Here is a 13,894-nt window from a genome sequence, read left to right as displayed (position 1 = left end):
AGCCAACCTATCCATTTGCCTGGTGGTAGTGTCTACAGTGGAATCAGGAAGAGGGCCCTATCTATTGATGTTTGTCTCTTCCTTCCTTTTGTTCCTTTCCCCCTTTGATGCTTAGAACTCACACTATTATTGGAATGACCCAGATGCCATGGACACTGAAAACATTATTTCCATTACATTTCCCAGAATCTCTGTGGAAGCATGCTTCCACAATAGCAATTTAGAAATATAGAGGTCAGAGAGAGAGAGAGAGAGAGAGAGAGATCCCTCTAACACTGTTTTTAATCTTACCAACTGGCACAGAGCCCAGTCCTATTCAACTTTCCAACCCTGGTGTAGCCACAATGCAGACCTGTGGTAAGGGAACACATGTTCCCATACCTTGAGAAGGCCCAAGTGACTGCCCCTCCACTACAGGATGCAGCCCACACCCCACTGGCACAACTACACCAGCAGTGAAAAATTGGATAGGATTGGGCCCAAAGTCATGTAAAAAGATTTGGGAGCATTGAAGAGATATATTTGGCCTCTCTCACTGAAGAAAGGGATGGGTCTTCAAACGACATTGGGAGATGCATAAGAAAACCACACTTTGAATAAAGGGGTTTAAGAAGGCTGACGCTTGGGTTTGGACATAACTGAGCTGCTTTTTCAACTTCTTAAGTAAAAATAGTTCAGGAACACAAGACACCAGCACAAGTTGTATGATCATTTTAGGTTGACATGGTGAAGCTCAGCTGAAAACCAGCTGGAAGCAAAACCATGCAGTACTCCTAAACTTCCCTCACTCCCTCGTCAGGGCCCAGAGGTTGGATCTGCTCTATGAAGTCAAGGCCAGATTTGGGGAAAAAAAAAGTTTGTCCCTGACTCTTTCTGCCCAATGTAATGATCTCAATAACTACTATCTGTAATTTTCTGCTCAAATACTATAACAAAAAAAAAAGCTGCACCACAGACTTCACTGTGTGGTGTATACAACAACTTGGGGAATATTGGCATTCTTATTCGAGTCAGTAACCATCTGCACTAATACAATATTAGGTCCATGTGAGTAGCCATGGGCATTGAATGCAGAGACCTATGACCCAATTCTATCCTCCTTCCCCACCAGCATAACTAGTATTACACCATTGGAAGTTGCAAAATAGCCTCCATCATTGTGAGCTGCAGGCCCACCAGTGGGGAAGCCAGAGTAGCCCATGGAGACCAACTGCTCCAGGTAATCCCACGCAGGGGGTTGGCAGGAGGCCAAAAGGGTCTTGAATGCTGCAGGCAGACAGGGGAGGAGTGGACAGAACAGGGTGGTGAAGGGGTGAGGAAGAGGGGGAATCAGGCCTGGGAAGGGGGTGGGATCTGTTACTGTGGGGCATGCCAAATCCTGACCCCCTTCCTGGGCCTGATCCAATTTCCTGGGTTGATTGAGTAATTGAGCTGGCACAGGTCCATATTGCCCATAGCGGCCGCTGAGGCTTAACATGGGCAAAGCTGCACCAATGCCATTGCATCACCATGCAGGGATTGGTTAAAATTCAGCTGCTAGTCCTGGGAACTGCACATTTTGCCCACGGCATTTTTCATGCAGCAGAGAATGAACACAATGAATCTTATTTCTGTGTGCACTGCCCTCACTGGATCAGAGCAGTTGTATTTTGAAGTTTTGCAAGACAGACAGGACCAGAGGCACTGCTTCCTAATGCCCTACAGGTGGAGGGGGAGAGAGAGAGTAGATCTTCCTCCTCACAGTGAAGATGGTGGAGCTGCCCCCACTCAGGATAGGTGAATTTTGTTTAAAGGGAAGAGGTAGATGCTTTGGGGGTAGGGCAGTGTCAGGAGTTGACCACACCCATGAGAGTGCCCACCAAACCAGACTGATCCCTGAACTTTCAGTATTGGTGACCTCGATAGCATTCAATGCTACATCTGGGATCAGCAAGGTCACCGTGGAGGGTGGGTCCAGTGTGAAGGCCTTTCCCCAATGGCTCCAGGAACTTAATACCAGCACTGATTTGAGGGAAGGGTAAGATGAAAAAGATCAGGGGTTAGAGACGCACATGGATAGGTTTGGGTGGGGTGTTAGGAAATTCAGGCTGGCTCAGGAATGGACCAGGATATTTTGAGAAAGAGATGGACTTATTTCCCAGCCAATGCAACCTGAGCATGAAGGTGATTGTGTATCTCTAACAAGCTCCAGCCATGTTTAAGCAGTTTGGAACGGACTCCACAGTGTCCGAGTGATTACTGCAACTTTTTGACACCCTGTTCCAATATGCAAACTTCAGGTGCAAAGGCTGCTGACCCCCCCTCACACACAAACAAACAAACACACACACACACACACTTAGAATGATTTTTAAAAAAAAAAATTAAAAAAAAATTTTTTTAAAGAATTTTTAAAAAATTCTTTAAAAAAAAAAAGATATTTTCTTAATCTGGTATACTCATTGAATCCTAAGCTTGTTTTAAATACTTGCTTTCAGCTGTACAAATACATTCCGGCTTCCGCATAAATATGGACAAGCAAATGTGTAAGTGGTTGTATCCAAAGTGAAAACTCTAATTCATGCTGGATTAAGATCCACTCTGGCACAAATATTAGAGAATTAGTTATAATATCCATGACATTAAGTTAAATTAACCAGAGATGGAATAACGCTCATGGGAGCTATCAAAATCTTGTAGAGCAGGCTGTTACAATATGAGCCATTCAGACTGCTTACCATTCAGAAGGGAGGAAAATTACTAGTGCCTTTTAATCTATAAATAACTATGGGCTGATCTTTGCTAAACTGCAGGAGTTTTAATATTTACCATGGGCTTGATTCTGCCTGCCCCACACTTGGAAAACAGGGCAGATAAGGCTTCATAAGAGGCCAATTTAGCTGTCTCTCAACTTGCCTTGGTTTTGGTCTCTAGCCACTGCTATAATTGCTCTGCACATGTACATGCGTATGCATTCATGCACGCTCTGTATGCTACAAGCATTCACTTCAAAAAGAAAGCCTCTCACACATCACACAGAAGCATCCAGGTCCCCCACTTTCTCAAGCCTCCAGCACACAGGCTTATGCCCCTCCCAGCAGAAGCAGGAGAGAAATTCACATAGAAACCTGGGCGAAAGGCACCCATTGGAAGTATCAGTAAACATAAGGCGATACCCCACCAGTTCATAAACTCTTGGGTGAAGTTCGCACTAGTGAAAACCCCAAAACCCCAGTCCAAGCATCTTGTGGGCTGTGACACCACTGATAATAATATAGATACTTTACGATGGGGATACATTCTCCTACCCCTGTTGTTATGCGATTAGGTCATTAAGTGAACATTCAGTGCAATCTATTGCCTTTGTTTGTGTAAACAAACACTCCCTGCCAGACACTAGCTGGATGAACAGGCTACTGAAGTTAGATTGCTTCTTCTTTGCATTAAGAGCCTCTCTGTTGTGTAAACAGACACTCTGCTGCAGGCTATGGGAGACACAGTTGCCTCATTAAGAGCATCTTTATTGTGCTTTGACCTCTGTCATATTTGTGGTCTGTTGTTAAGTGAATGGTTGTTAAGCGGCACATGCCTGTATACCAGGATTTGGAGTGTCCTGTGATCAATGGATTCAGGAGAGAGAAAAGGGGGGGGAAACACTTCTTTACTAAGACATAACATTTAGAATGCAATACTACAAGATGTGGTGATGGTAACAGGCGATTGAACATATTCATAAAGGGATGAGGGCCTATCAATGACTATCAGGCAATGGTTACATAAAACATGCCACTGAATCAGCAATGTGTGATGAAGTCTAAGACTAGAGAGGCAGACCTATAAGTATGGTGTGACATCACATCACAAAGCATTCAGGGGCTACACCAGGACCTGCACAATCACAGGGGAGACTAGAGCTTGCAGCAGCAACAGCTCAGCTTTCCTGTGTTTGCACAACCACTCAGAAACTGGATGGAGCATGTGCCTAATCACAGGGGAGACTGCGCCATTGTTGACACCATCTTTAGTCTCTCCCTGTATGTGAGGCTTTTTCTTTGGAGGCACATCAGGCTCTGAGTGTTTTCAGTGGAGCAGAACAGGGGAGGCACTGCCTCCCCTGACCGCACATCCTTGCACTGAAGAACTTAGTTGGGGAGCAACAGCAGAGCAGAGCTGTCACTTTTATGCCATATTCATCTTACTTGCCACTATAGGAAAACACAACACTGGACATCAGCCCTTCATCTGAGTCAGCAGGGATTCTTCTTGAGTTCTTACATGGAAGAAATTTAAAGATTGTGAGGGACGCTTTCTCACACAGAGATTAAAACCTCCTTCATTAAAATAAGAAATTGTAGACATAGTTCCATTTTCTCCCTCCCCTGTTTCTTTTCCTTCTCAAATTTGAGCCCTGACGGAACACAAATGGCTCTCTAATTGCTCGGCCTGAAGGAGAAAGTAGCAGATTATCTACATCAAGCTCATTTCTCTCACCTCATTACCTCCCATTTCTGTTTACTGTTTACCATTTCTCTTAACCTCCTCTGTCTTGCTTGGCTTAAACAAATGTAATTGTTATTCTTTGCTCTGGTGTCGGATGCACTATTTTGACTTTGACACTGCACTTTCAAATATTTATGAAACTGCACACAGAGGAACCAAATTAGATTTATCCTGCAACCATCACTCCATGTTTGAAAAATGGGTGGTAGTTGCTTGTAGATGTGTTGGATGCCAAAATGGGAAAAGACGCCCTGAGATATCCAGGAACTTACAAGGATTTTTTTAAAAATTCAATTCCCCCACTTGCCAAACTGAGATCCGAAAATAATATGCAGACATTGGCGATGGAGAGGTAAAGACTTTGCCTACATGCAAAGTGTGAAGGTGGATAGCAATGGACATGTGGTAGAAAAGAATTAGACCAGATTTGCAACCCAATGTGCAGTGCAATCTTATGTGCAACTCTATGCTCAATGCTCTGCTGCAAAACCTTTCTATGAGCCCCGGGAGGCCACATCCAGGTTGCACCAGGACTGCAACCCATTCTATTGGCCTCCATAGGTCCCAGAATGCCTCACAGAAGTGACCAGAAGTCACAAAAGCAACCCAAAAGTAAATTGGAAGTTTGACCTTGGAGTAGTTTCTGGTCGCTTCAGCAAGGCATTCTGGGACCTGCGGATTGAGTGGGTCACGGGCCTGCGGAGACCAACTGAGGGAACAATCCTAACCAACTTTCCAGCACTGACCTAGCCACAATGCAGCCCCAAAGTAAGGTAACAAACATACCCTTACCTTGAGGAGGCCCCCTTGACTGCCTCCCCACTGCAGGATGCAATGCACATCATATTGGCACAGCTATGTCAGTGCTGGAAAGTTGGTTAGGACTGCACCCTGAATGGATCACAGGCCCAAAGTGACCCAGAAGCAGCTTCTGGGGGCTCCCATAAAGGCTTTGCGGTGGAGCATAGAGCATGGGATGTCGACCCTCCCCAGACAACGAGGTTGATAAGCAAAAGTTTGGGAACCACTTAGACAGTGTGCATTCTCCAAGACCAGTTTCATATATCTGTCTGAGACTACCTTACATCAAATCTGGCTTGACTAGATCTGTCAGGGTCAGCCCATACCTTTGAGGCTGAGTGAAGCAGTTGCTTTGAGAGGCAGATTGGGGGAGGTGACCAACTCCAAGGGGTTGCTGTGCACCCTCTGCTGTTCTGCTGCCTGCCCTTCTTCTCCACCCTGCCACCATCCACCCTCTTCTCATTCATTGAGTCACAGTCAGCAAGCAAGTAGAGGACTGGGGGGGGGGGGATGATGAAGCTGCTGCTGAAGATTTTGGCAGTGGAGCTGGAGCAGGGGATAGTGGCTGCTGTGATCCTGATCTCTCTCCTTTCACCACTGAACTGCAAAGGAAAGGGATGTTTTGCTGATTAAAAGACCATGATCCAAATCCAACCCTCTATCTGAGTTCAGAAGAACCGCCTTTAATTGAATGTGCAACCTGATACCTATCCTAACATGGATGTACCACACTGCACATGCTTCTCTGTGTGTGTTCCAGTGGAAACAATGCCATGCAGATACTGTAGATAGCATCATTTCAATGGCCTCTTTCATGTTCACTCCACTGTGTGTGCATGTCCCAATATCAACATGCCTGCCTGTTTCACCCTCCCCACGTCTTGAGGAAAGTATTAAATGAAATGTTCATGCACACTCAGCAGAATGCATTTAGATGTTCTCCACCTTAACAGGACCCCAGCAAATGAACAATGGCACTCTTTTTCAGATGTCATCATGCCCAATCTGCAGATGACACTGATGGACCCAGTGAGCATGGCCCTGCTTCCCTCCTCACATGCCACATGTGAAGAGACAAGCCCAAACATGGAGAGGACTTGTCCGTAAACTCCCCCTCCTGAACCCGTAAATCAAAATCTGAACTTTTTTTTTCTTGCTGACCCAAGTAGAATTGTTATTTTGTTGAATGGCACTTTTGAAAGAAGTTAACGAGTCAGATTTTGTTCCTTGTGGAACTTGGAACATGAACCAAAATATTGAAAGGAACAAAATACTCAGGAAATAAAATCCATCAACAATAGACGAACTCAAACTCAAGACTTCTTATCTCATCTCAAGCAATATTGCCAAGGCATACAAGAAGATAAGATTACCTTAGCCTGCACTTTTGCATCTTACCAATGGACACAAAGGCAGGAATAGAAATACTACAGTATGTTCACTCACACACACACACACACACACACACACACACACACACACAGAGAGAGAGAGAGAGAGAGAGAGAGAGAGAGAGAGAGAGAGAGAGAGATTAATTGTACATTGACTGTGAGATCCAGAGATGCAATGAGTCTTAGTTTTTCTATGTGAAAAGAAGCACAATGCAGACATCACTGAAAAAGCCCCCACGTTTGAAGAGCAGCTCGCTATTCATGAAAGCCATTCAAGAATTTTGTATTATTTCACCAGCAAGTATTGTTTAAGCCTCACACCACCCTAGAAGTATTTTTTAAAAAATTACATTGTAGAGAGGAAATCTGAAACAAAGAATGTTATTACTTGGTGATGACACATTGTGGAAATATATGAGTAAGGGTTCAATCCTACCACCAGTCAGCCCAGACCATGCAATGCCACCGATGGACCACACACTGCATGATATGGGGTGGGGAGTCAGATGGCCCAGGAGAGGTAAGTAAACATCTCCTCCTATGAGCTTGAGACTGCAATCCTATCAGTATTTACCTGGGAGTAAGCTCAATTTACTATAATGGGACCTAACTTCTGAATAGACATGCCTAAGATTGGGCTCTGACTCAACAAATGAGGTATAATTTCTTCCTAGATCCAGGTCTTGCAAGGGAGATGGCAATATGTTCACTTGTGGTAAAAAAAAATGATGTGATTGCCCTATTGTGGCAACTTTGAAACACATCTGTTTCTGGACCACTACCACCCCACAGATACCAAAACCCGTGACTAAACAAATCTACAGGTAGAGTCCAATAGAACATCTGGACGTGACCAGAGATGTTCTCCTGTCACATCTGGAGGTGTTCTAAGGCCTAGAGATGTTCTGAGGCCTCAGAAAGCCCCCCAGATGCAACCAGAGAACACCTCTGGTTGCATCAGGGAGATCAGGTCTGACCCTCCACTGTGGGTTCAGAACCAAAGGTGAGTTAAATCTGCAGGTTCCAAATAAAGAGGACAAACCTGTATGGACCTTTTGACATGTATGCTCTTTGACATGTATGTTGAGTAGCTTGCACTGCTGCCTTCCCTACTGTGGAAAATTGTAGTCCACTAGACTATGTTTAAAATACTGCAAGATTAGTATGGCAAAGCAGGCTCTTGGGCTGAGAAGAGCTGGCTTCTACTTTGTTTTTCATCTTGTCATTCTGGTAGAACATTCTTCCTCCCAAATCACGTCTGGAAGTGATGTCATTTAGGGATTCCACAAACTTGTCAATAACTATGAAACTCCTGAGCACACAATGTAATTGAAGAACCCAGGAGTATGCATTTTATAGGAATCCGTTAAATGAATTACACTCCAGAAAGTGCCAATCAAGGATCTCTTGAACAGTCCCTATTTCCTACAGGTGCACCAACTCATTAAAGTTTATTGCCAAGACAATTTCTAGCAAAGAAGTGACTGCTGCTCAGAGATCATTTGGAGCCTTTGGCACTTATCTGGAGAATTCTGTCACTTCTCCAGCTGCTCTCACACGCCGGTGTCAACGGGTAAAAGTGGAATTGACAGCAAATTCCAATGAAAATAATATTCCAAGCGGAAGTGGTGGTCCCTGTTCAGACAAAACTTCTGAGGAATTCTCAGGGAAGTCAAGAGAGTTTCAATAGGACCAGTAGGGTGGACAGAGGAGGATTCTACACATCCCTGTTAGTCATTCCATGCCCTTTGTAGATCAAGATAATATAATTCTGGAGTATGGTACTTAAGAGCAAGGTGATCATCATCTTTTTTTAATCCTCCCCTATGTAAAAGACTCCACCGTGTTGTAAATGAAGAGCTTCACAGGAGCTGCATTAAAGTTTATGCCCATTTACTACACGCCAGGACAAAACATTAGCTTCAGGGAACACTCAAATATTTGGTACCACAACTGCAAGCTGAAAGTAGTACAGTTAAGAATACTATCTAATAACCCACAGTTTCTCAAACTGTGGGTCAGGACCCACTAGGTGGATCGTGAGCCAATTTCAGGTGGGTCCCCATTCATTTCAATATTTTATTTTTAACATATCAAGCGTAATGCTACCGTGGTATGTGACTACATTTGGGGAAACGTTACAGACCTGTACTTTTAACAGGCTACTTTGTATATGCTTTTAACACTGATAGTAAATGGAACTTACTGCTGAGCAAGTGTGGGTAGGATTGCAGCCTAGGATTGCTAAAAATTTCCCAGCTAGATGATGTTACTTGCAGTCATGACATCACTTCCGGTGGGTCCCGACAGATTTTCATTCTAAAAAGTGGACCCTGGTGCTAAAAGTTGGGGACCACTGTAAATAGCCTATTCTGAATAATGTGTCGATTTGACTCTTACTTCAATGGCACATGCTGATGAAAGTGGGCGCAGAGGCCGAGTGACAGACAGACAAAGGCTGCAGTCTGACAACACCTTCCTGAGAGTAAGCCCCATGGAGCACAATGCGGCTTACTTCTGAGTAGACCTGCCTAAGATTGCACTGTAAGAGTGGATAAGCTACAAACTTTCAGATTATTATAAATAAGGAACAAGCGTCACTGCCCAGAAGAAATCACGTCAGAGTTTCTGACGTGAATACAGAGTTTCTGCAGTGTATACCGCAAAGGAAGAAAGGCTCAACTAAGTCCAGGAGGGTGCCTGCATGGCTCACCAGCCAAGTTAGAGAGGCCGTAAAGGGCAAGGAAGCTTCCTTCCATAAATGGAAGTCTTGCCCTAATGAAGAGAATAAAAAGGAACATAAACATTGGCAAAAGAAATGTAAGAAGGTGATACGGGAGGCCAAGAGAGACTATGAGGAATGCATGGCCAGCAACATTAAGGGGAATAAAAAAAGCTTCTTCAAATATGTTAGAAGCAGGAAACCCGCCAGAGAAGCAGTTGGCCCTCTGGATGGTGAGGGAGGGAAAGGGGAGATAAAAGGAGACTTAGAGATGGCAGATAAATTGAATGAGTTCTTTGCATCTGTCTTTACGGCAGAAGACATTGGGCAGATACCGCTGCCCGAAGGGCTCCTCCTGACCAAGGAATTAAGTCAGATAGAGGTTAAAAGAGAAGATGTTTCAGACCTCATTGATAAATTAAAGATCAATAAGTCACTGGGCCCTGATGGCATCCACCCAAGAGTTATTAAGGAATTGAAGAATGAAATTGCTGATCTCTTGACTGAAATATGCAACTTGTTCCTCAAAATGGCCACAGTTCCAGAAGATTGGAGGATAGCAAATGTCATGCTGATCTTTAAAAAGGGAAAGGGGGGGGGGGCCCGGGAAACTATAGGTCAGTCAGCCTAACATCTATACCGGGTAAGATGGTGGAATGCCTCATCAAAGATAGAATCTCAAAAACACATAGATAAATAAGCCTTGCTGAAGGAGAATCAGCATGGCTTCTGTAAGTGTAAGTCTTGCCTCACAAAGCTTTTAGAATTCTTTGAAAAGGTCAACAGGCATGTGGATGCAGGAGAACCCGTGGACATTATATATCTGGACTTTCAGAAGTATTTCAGATGATGGCCGGATCCCAAAGGATCTCCTCTATGGAGAACTAGTGCAAAGAAAGTGCCCTACAGGTAGACAACAGCTGCGATACAAGGACATCTGCAAGAGGGATCTGAAGGCCTTAGGAGTGGACCTCAACAGGTGGGAAACCCTGGCCTCTGAGCGGCCCGCTTGGAGGCAGGCTGTGCAGCATGGCCTTTCCCAGTTTGAAGAGACACTTTGCCAACAGTCTGAGGCTAAGAGGCAAAGAAGGAAGGCCCGTAGCCAGGGAGACAGACCAGGGACAGACTGCACTTGCTCCCAGTGTGGAAGGGATTGTCACTCCCGAATTGGCCTTTTCAGTCACACTAGACGCTGTTCCAGAACCACCATTCAGAGCGCGATACCATAGTCTTTCGAGACTGAAGGATGCCAATGATGATGATTTATCTCTTTTCAACAGAATAGTTCAGAAAGCAGTTTACATAGAAATAAATCAGTAAATGGTTCTACAATACACGCTTTCCTGGGAGTAAGCACTTCCACATTCCTAGAGAGAAGTAAGGAGACTTGCAGCACTATCCAATGCGTGTCATTGTGTTCAGTGGGGTTTACTTCCAGTAAAGGTATATAGGATTGATGTCTTAGGGCACAGTCCTAACCAGGTCTACTCAGAAGTGAGTCCTATTTTGTTCAATGGGGCTTACTCTCAGGAAACTGTCGCTAGGATTGCAGCCTTAGATCACAGTCCTATGTGTGCCTACTCAGAATTGGATCCATTGAGTTCAATGGGACTTTCTCCTATGTGAGTTTGTATACAATTGTAGCTTTGGAAAAGTTCTGTTTGTTTCATGTAAAAAAGTGGGGGGAAGGGGCATCCAAGAAATTGGGTGTAACACTTTGGTTGCATTTAGATGAGATGGGACATTAATAAATGGGACACTACAAAAGCACAGTTAATCCTGCTTTTATCGATCAGGTGACACTCTTCAGTCACCTGAGCCAACGGAACCTACAACAAGGGGAAAAATATACCACAGAAAGAGATGAAAGAGATCAGTGGAACACAGAGTGCTCCTTGCGCTGAAGAGATTGCCAGATGTGATTTAAAGGAGGATGTGACTTTGAGTGATTCAGGACTCTGGTGGGCGGAGCCATGCTACAGACTCTGGGCATGATATGAATGATCAGATGGATTATATCAGATGGACCCTCCTGTGTTATTTTTTCCACACTAAGAAAAATGGCCCCTTTTGCGCTGTATTATTTTCGCAGTCTTTTGGAACAAAGGAATTCCCCCTCCTCTCAAGACACGACTACATCTTGGAAACAGTTGTCTCTCTGCAATGGCATTCTCTTTGGAGTCTATCATTTCTGTACTGGCAGCTTGCCGACATGTCTATATCTTGTATCTGTTTTCACTTAGCTTGGTTTAACTGATACTGATCTATCTGCCTGTCTCACCCCTCTCTCTACATATATTCCACTAACACAACAGCCAATGTTCTTGCATTCACATATGGCATTTGCACAACTTCTGGGGAAAAAGACTGGGGAAAAAAGCAGGCTCCGAGTAGTCTGTTCATCAACGAGGGAAAGAAATCCTGGACTTTCAAATGATCAACCATCTGATCATTTGCTAAGAGCAGGGGCAGCCAGCCTTTCACCTTTAGGGCTCCTGGACCTTTAACAATTGTGCAGGAATTTGACAGCAAGCTGCACCTGCTGAAATACCCTCCTACACACTAAAACTGAAATGTTGGACACCCCTGGCTTAGATTGTGCCCACAGTTCTTGGAAACAAAAATCCATTCCTGGTTTTCTTCCAAACTTTCTGAATTTCAGCAGCCTAATTGACTGATTGATATCAATATCATTCTTTCCTGTTGGTTCAAGAGTGCCTTATAACACTTTTCTGAAATCTTAATAGTCCTGTTCCTGCAGGGCTCAGTCTTTTTTTAATGATTGGAGTGACCAAAATCAAAATGACATTGCAAACAAAAAGACGAGCATATCTTCCATATTCTCCCAAGACTTCAGGTCTTACAATCCACGAGCACAGAGTGGAGCCAGACTTAGCAGTAGGGTGCCAGATGAGATAATTTAAAGGCTTATTGGCGGCGGCGGGGGGAGTTATAGTAATATTTGCATCGTTTTCTGGGAGCACATAGCACTTTACATGGGGATAGTGCAGGACAGGAATAGGGACATGGTGTCTCTCCTTCAATAAGTGAGAGTTATAGTGCAATCCTGGCTTGCACTGTATCCAGTGCAAGATAGAACTCCAAAGTGGCTCAGCAGAAGGTAAGGGGAAACTTTTCCCCTTACCCCTGGGTAAGCCACTGCAGCCCCTATGGGTCTCCTCGAACTTGCGCCACCTCAAGAGGTGGTACCTGTACTGCTTGGGTATGGGGGCTAGGGGCCGCCTTGTATGCCTGAAGATCTGAGGCTGCCAGTTCGAAACAACCGGAAGTACCCGAGAACTGGCAACATGCTGATGTACTGATGAGCTGACCCTCGGTGGCAGAGAGGAGTTGCCCTCAAGTGCAGCGTGGGAGGCGAAGGGCCAGAGAGAGGCCAGACCGGGAAGGAATCCAGCTGGAACGAGGAGTTCTATGAAAGACTAGAACTATTCAATTGTAAAAATCCCTACTGGGATTTAGAACAGCCTGCCGATGTAAACCACCTTGGATTAAAGTCTGAGGAGAAATCTGAGGACCAAAAGAAAGATGGCATATAAATACCTGTATAAATAAATAAATAAATAAGCTTGCAATGTCTACCTCAATGGCTGTCAGGCTGAAGACAGGCAGAAAGATTTGGCTTCCATAGCACAGTTTCCAGAGGTTGATGCTGAAAAGCTGGAGTTGCTGAGAGAGGGTTTCCCCCAAGGGGATCTGAGGAGGCTAGGCTAGCTGTCTCCTCCAGGATAGGTGCCCACAATCAAGAAAGAAGGAATTTGTGTTGATAGGACCCGCTGCAGTTGTTAAGTTAATTCATTGTTTTAATTCAATAAATACAGCCCATTTCACTCCAATCACCTTGTCAGGTGTGATTTGCGGCAGATACCTGGGCAAAACACACTCCTTTTAAATACTGAACCAAGCCATTTGGGAACTTCATAATCAAGTTTTGAAATCAAATTTGAAACGTTTTCCACATGTCTTTTGAATTTTCACCTGCAGATTCAGAACTAGGAACTCACTATTGGAAATAGGCTGGTATATGGGCTTGCTGAATCAAAAAAATGCATCCAGTGAAAAGTTGCAGAGCACATAACTCCTGCATCCAGCATTGAGAGTGATCTTTGCTGGATTGGGTTCACACACCTTTCCCCCTAACAGGAACTGATTGGCTTGAACTGGAGCCACACTGATTTTGGAGAATTAGGAAGGAACAAACCTTCCATCTCTCCCCCCCTTCAAAACATATGATTGTCAATGTCAAAGCTGACCCTCCTGAACAGCTGTTTGGGCTGTACTTCCAGTCCACTGCAGGAGCACAAGATTCTGTGGACTGGAGCCATTGCTACTAACCGTCTGTTGGTTACTCCATGAGCACAGAGAAGCTTGCATCTGTCAGGTAAATTATTGGGTGTAAATGATTTGCTCAGTTCTGGTTATTAAACCAAACCTCTTTACACAACATGCCCTTTAATATGAAACGCTTTTTTTCCAGTTTCTC

The sequence above is a fragment of the Tiliqua scincoides genome, chromosome 1, assembly GCF_035046505.1.
Source record: "Tiliqua scincoides isolate rTilSci1 chromosome 1, rTilSci1.hap2, whole genome shotgun sequence".
Classification (NCBI taxonomy): domain Eukaryota; kingdom Metazoa; phylum Chordata; class Lepidosauria; order Squamata; family Scincidae; genus Tiliqua; species Tiliqua scincoides.
This window is presented reverse-complemented; position numbering follows the sequence as displayed.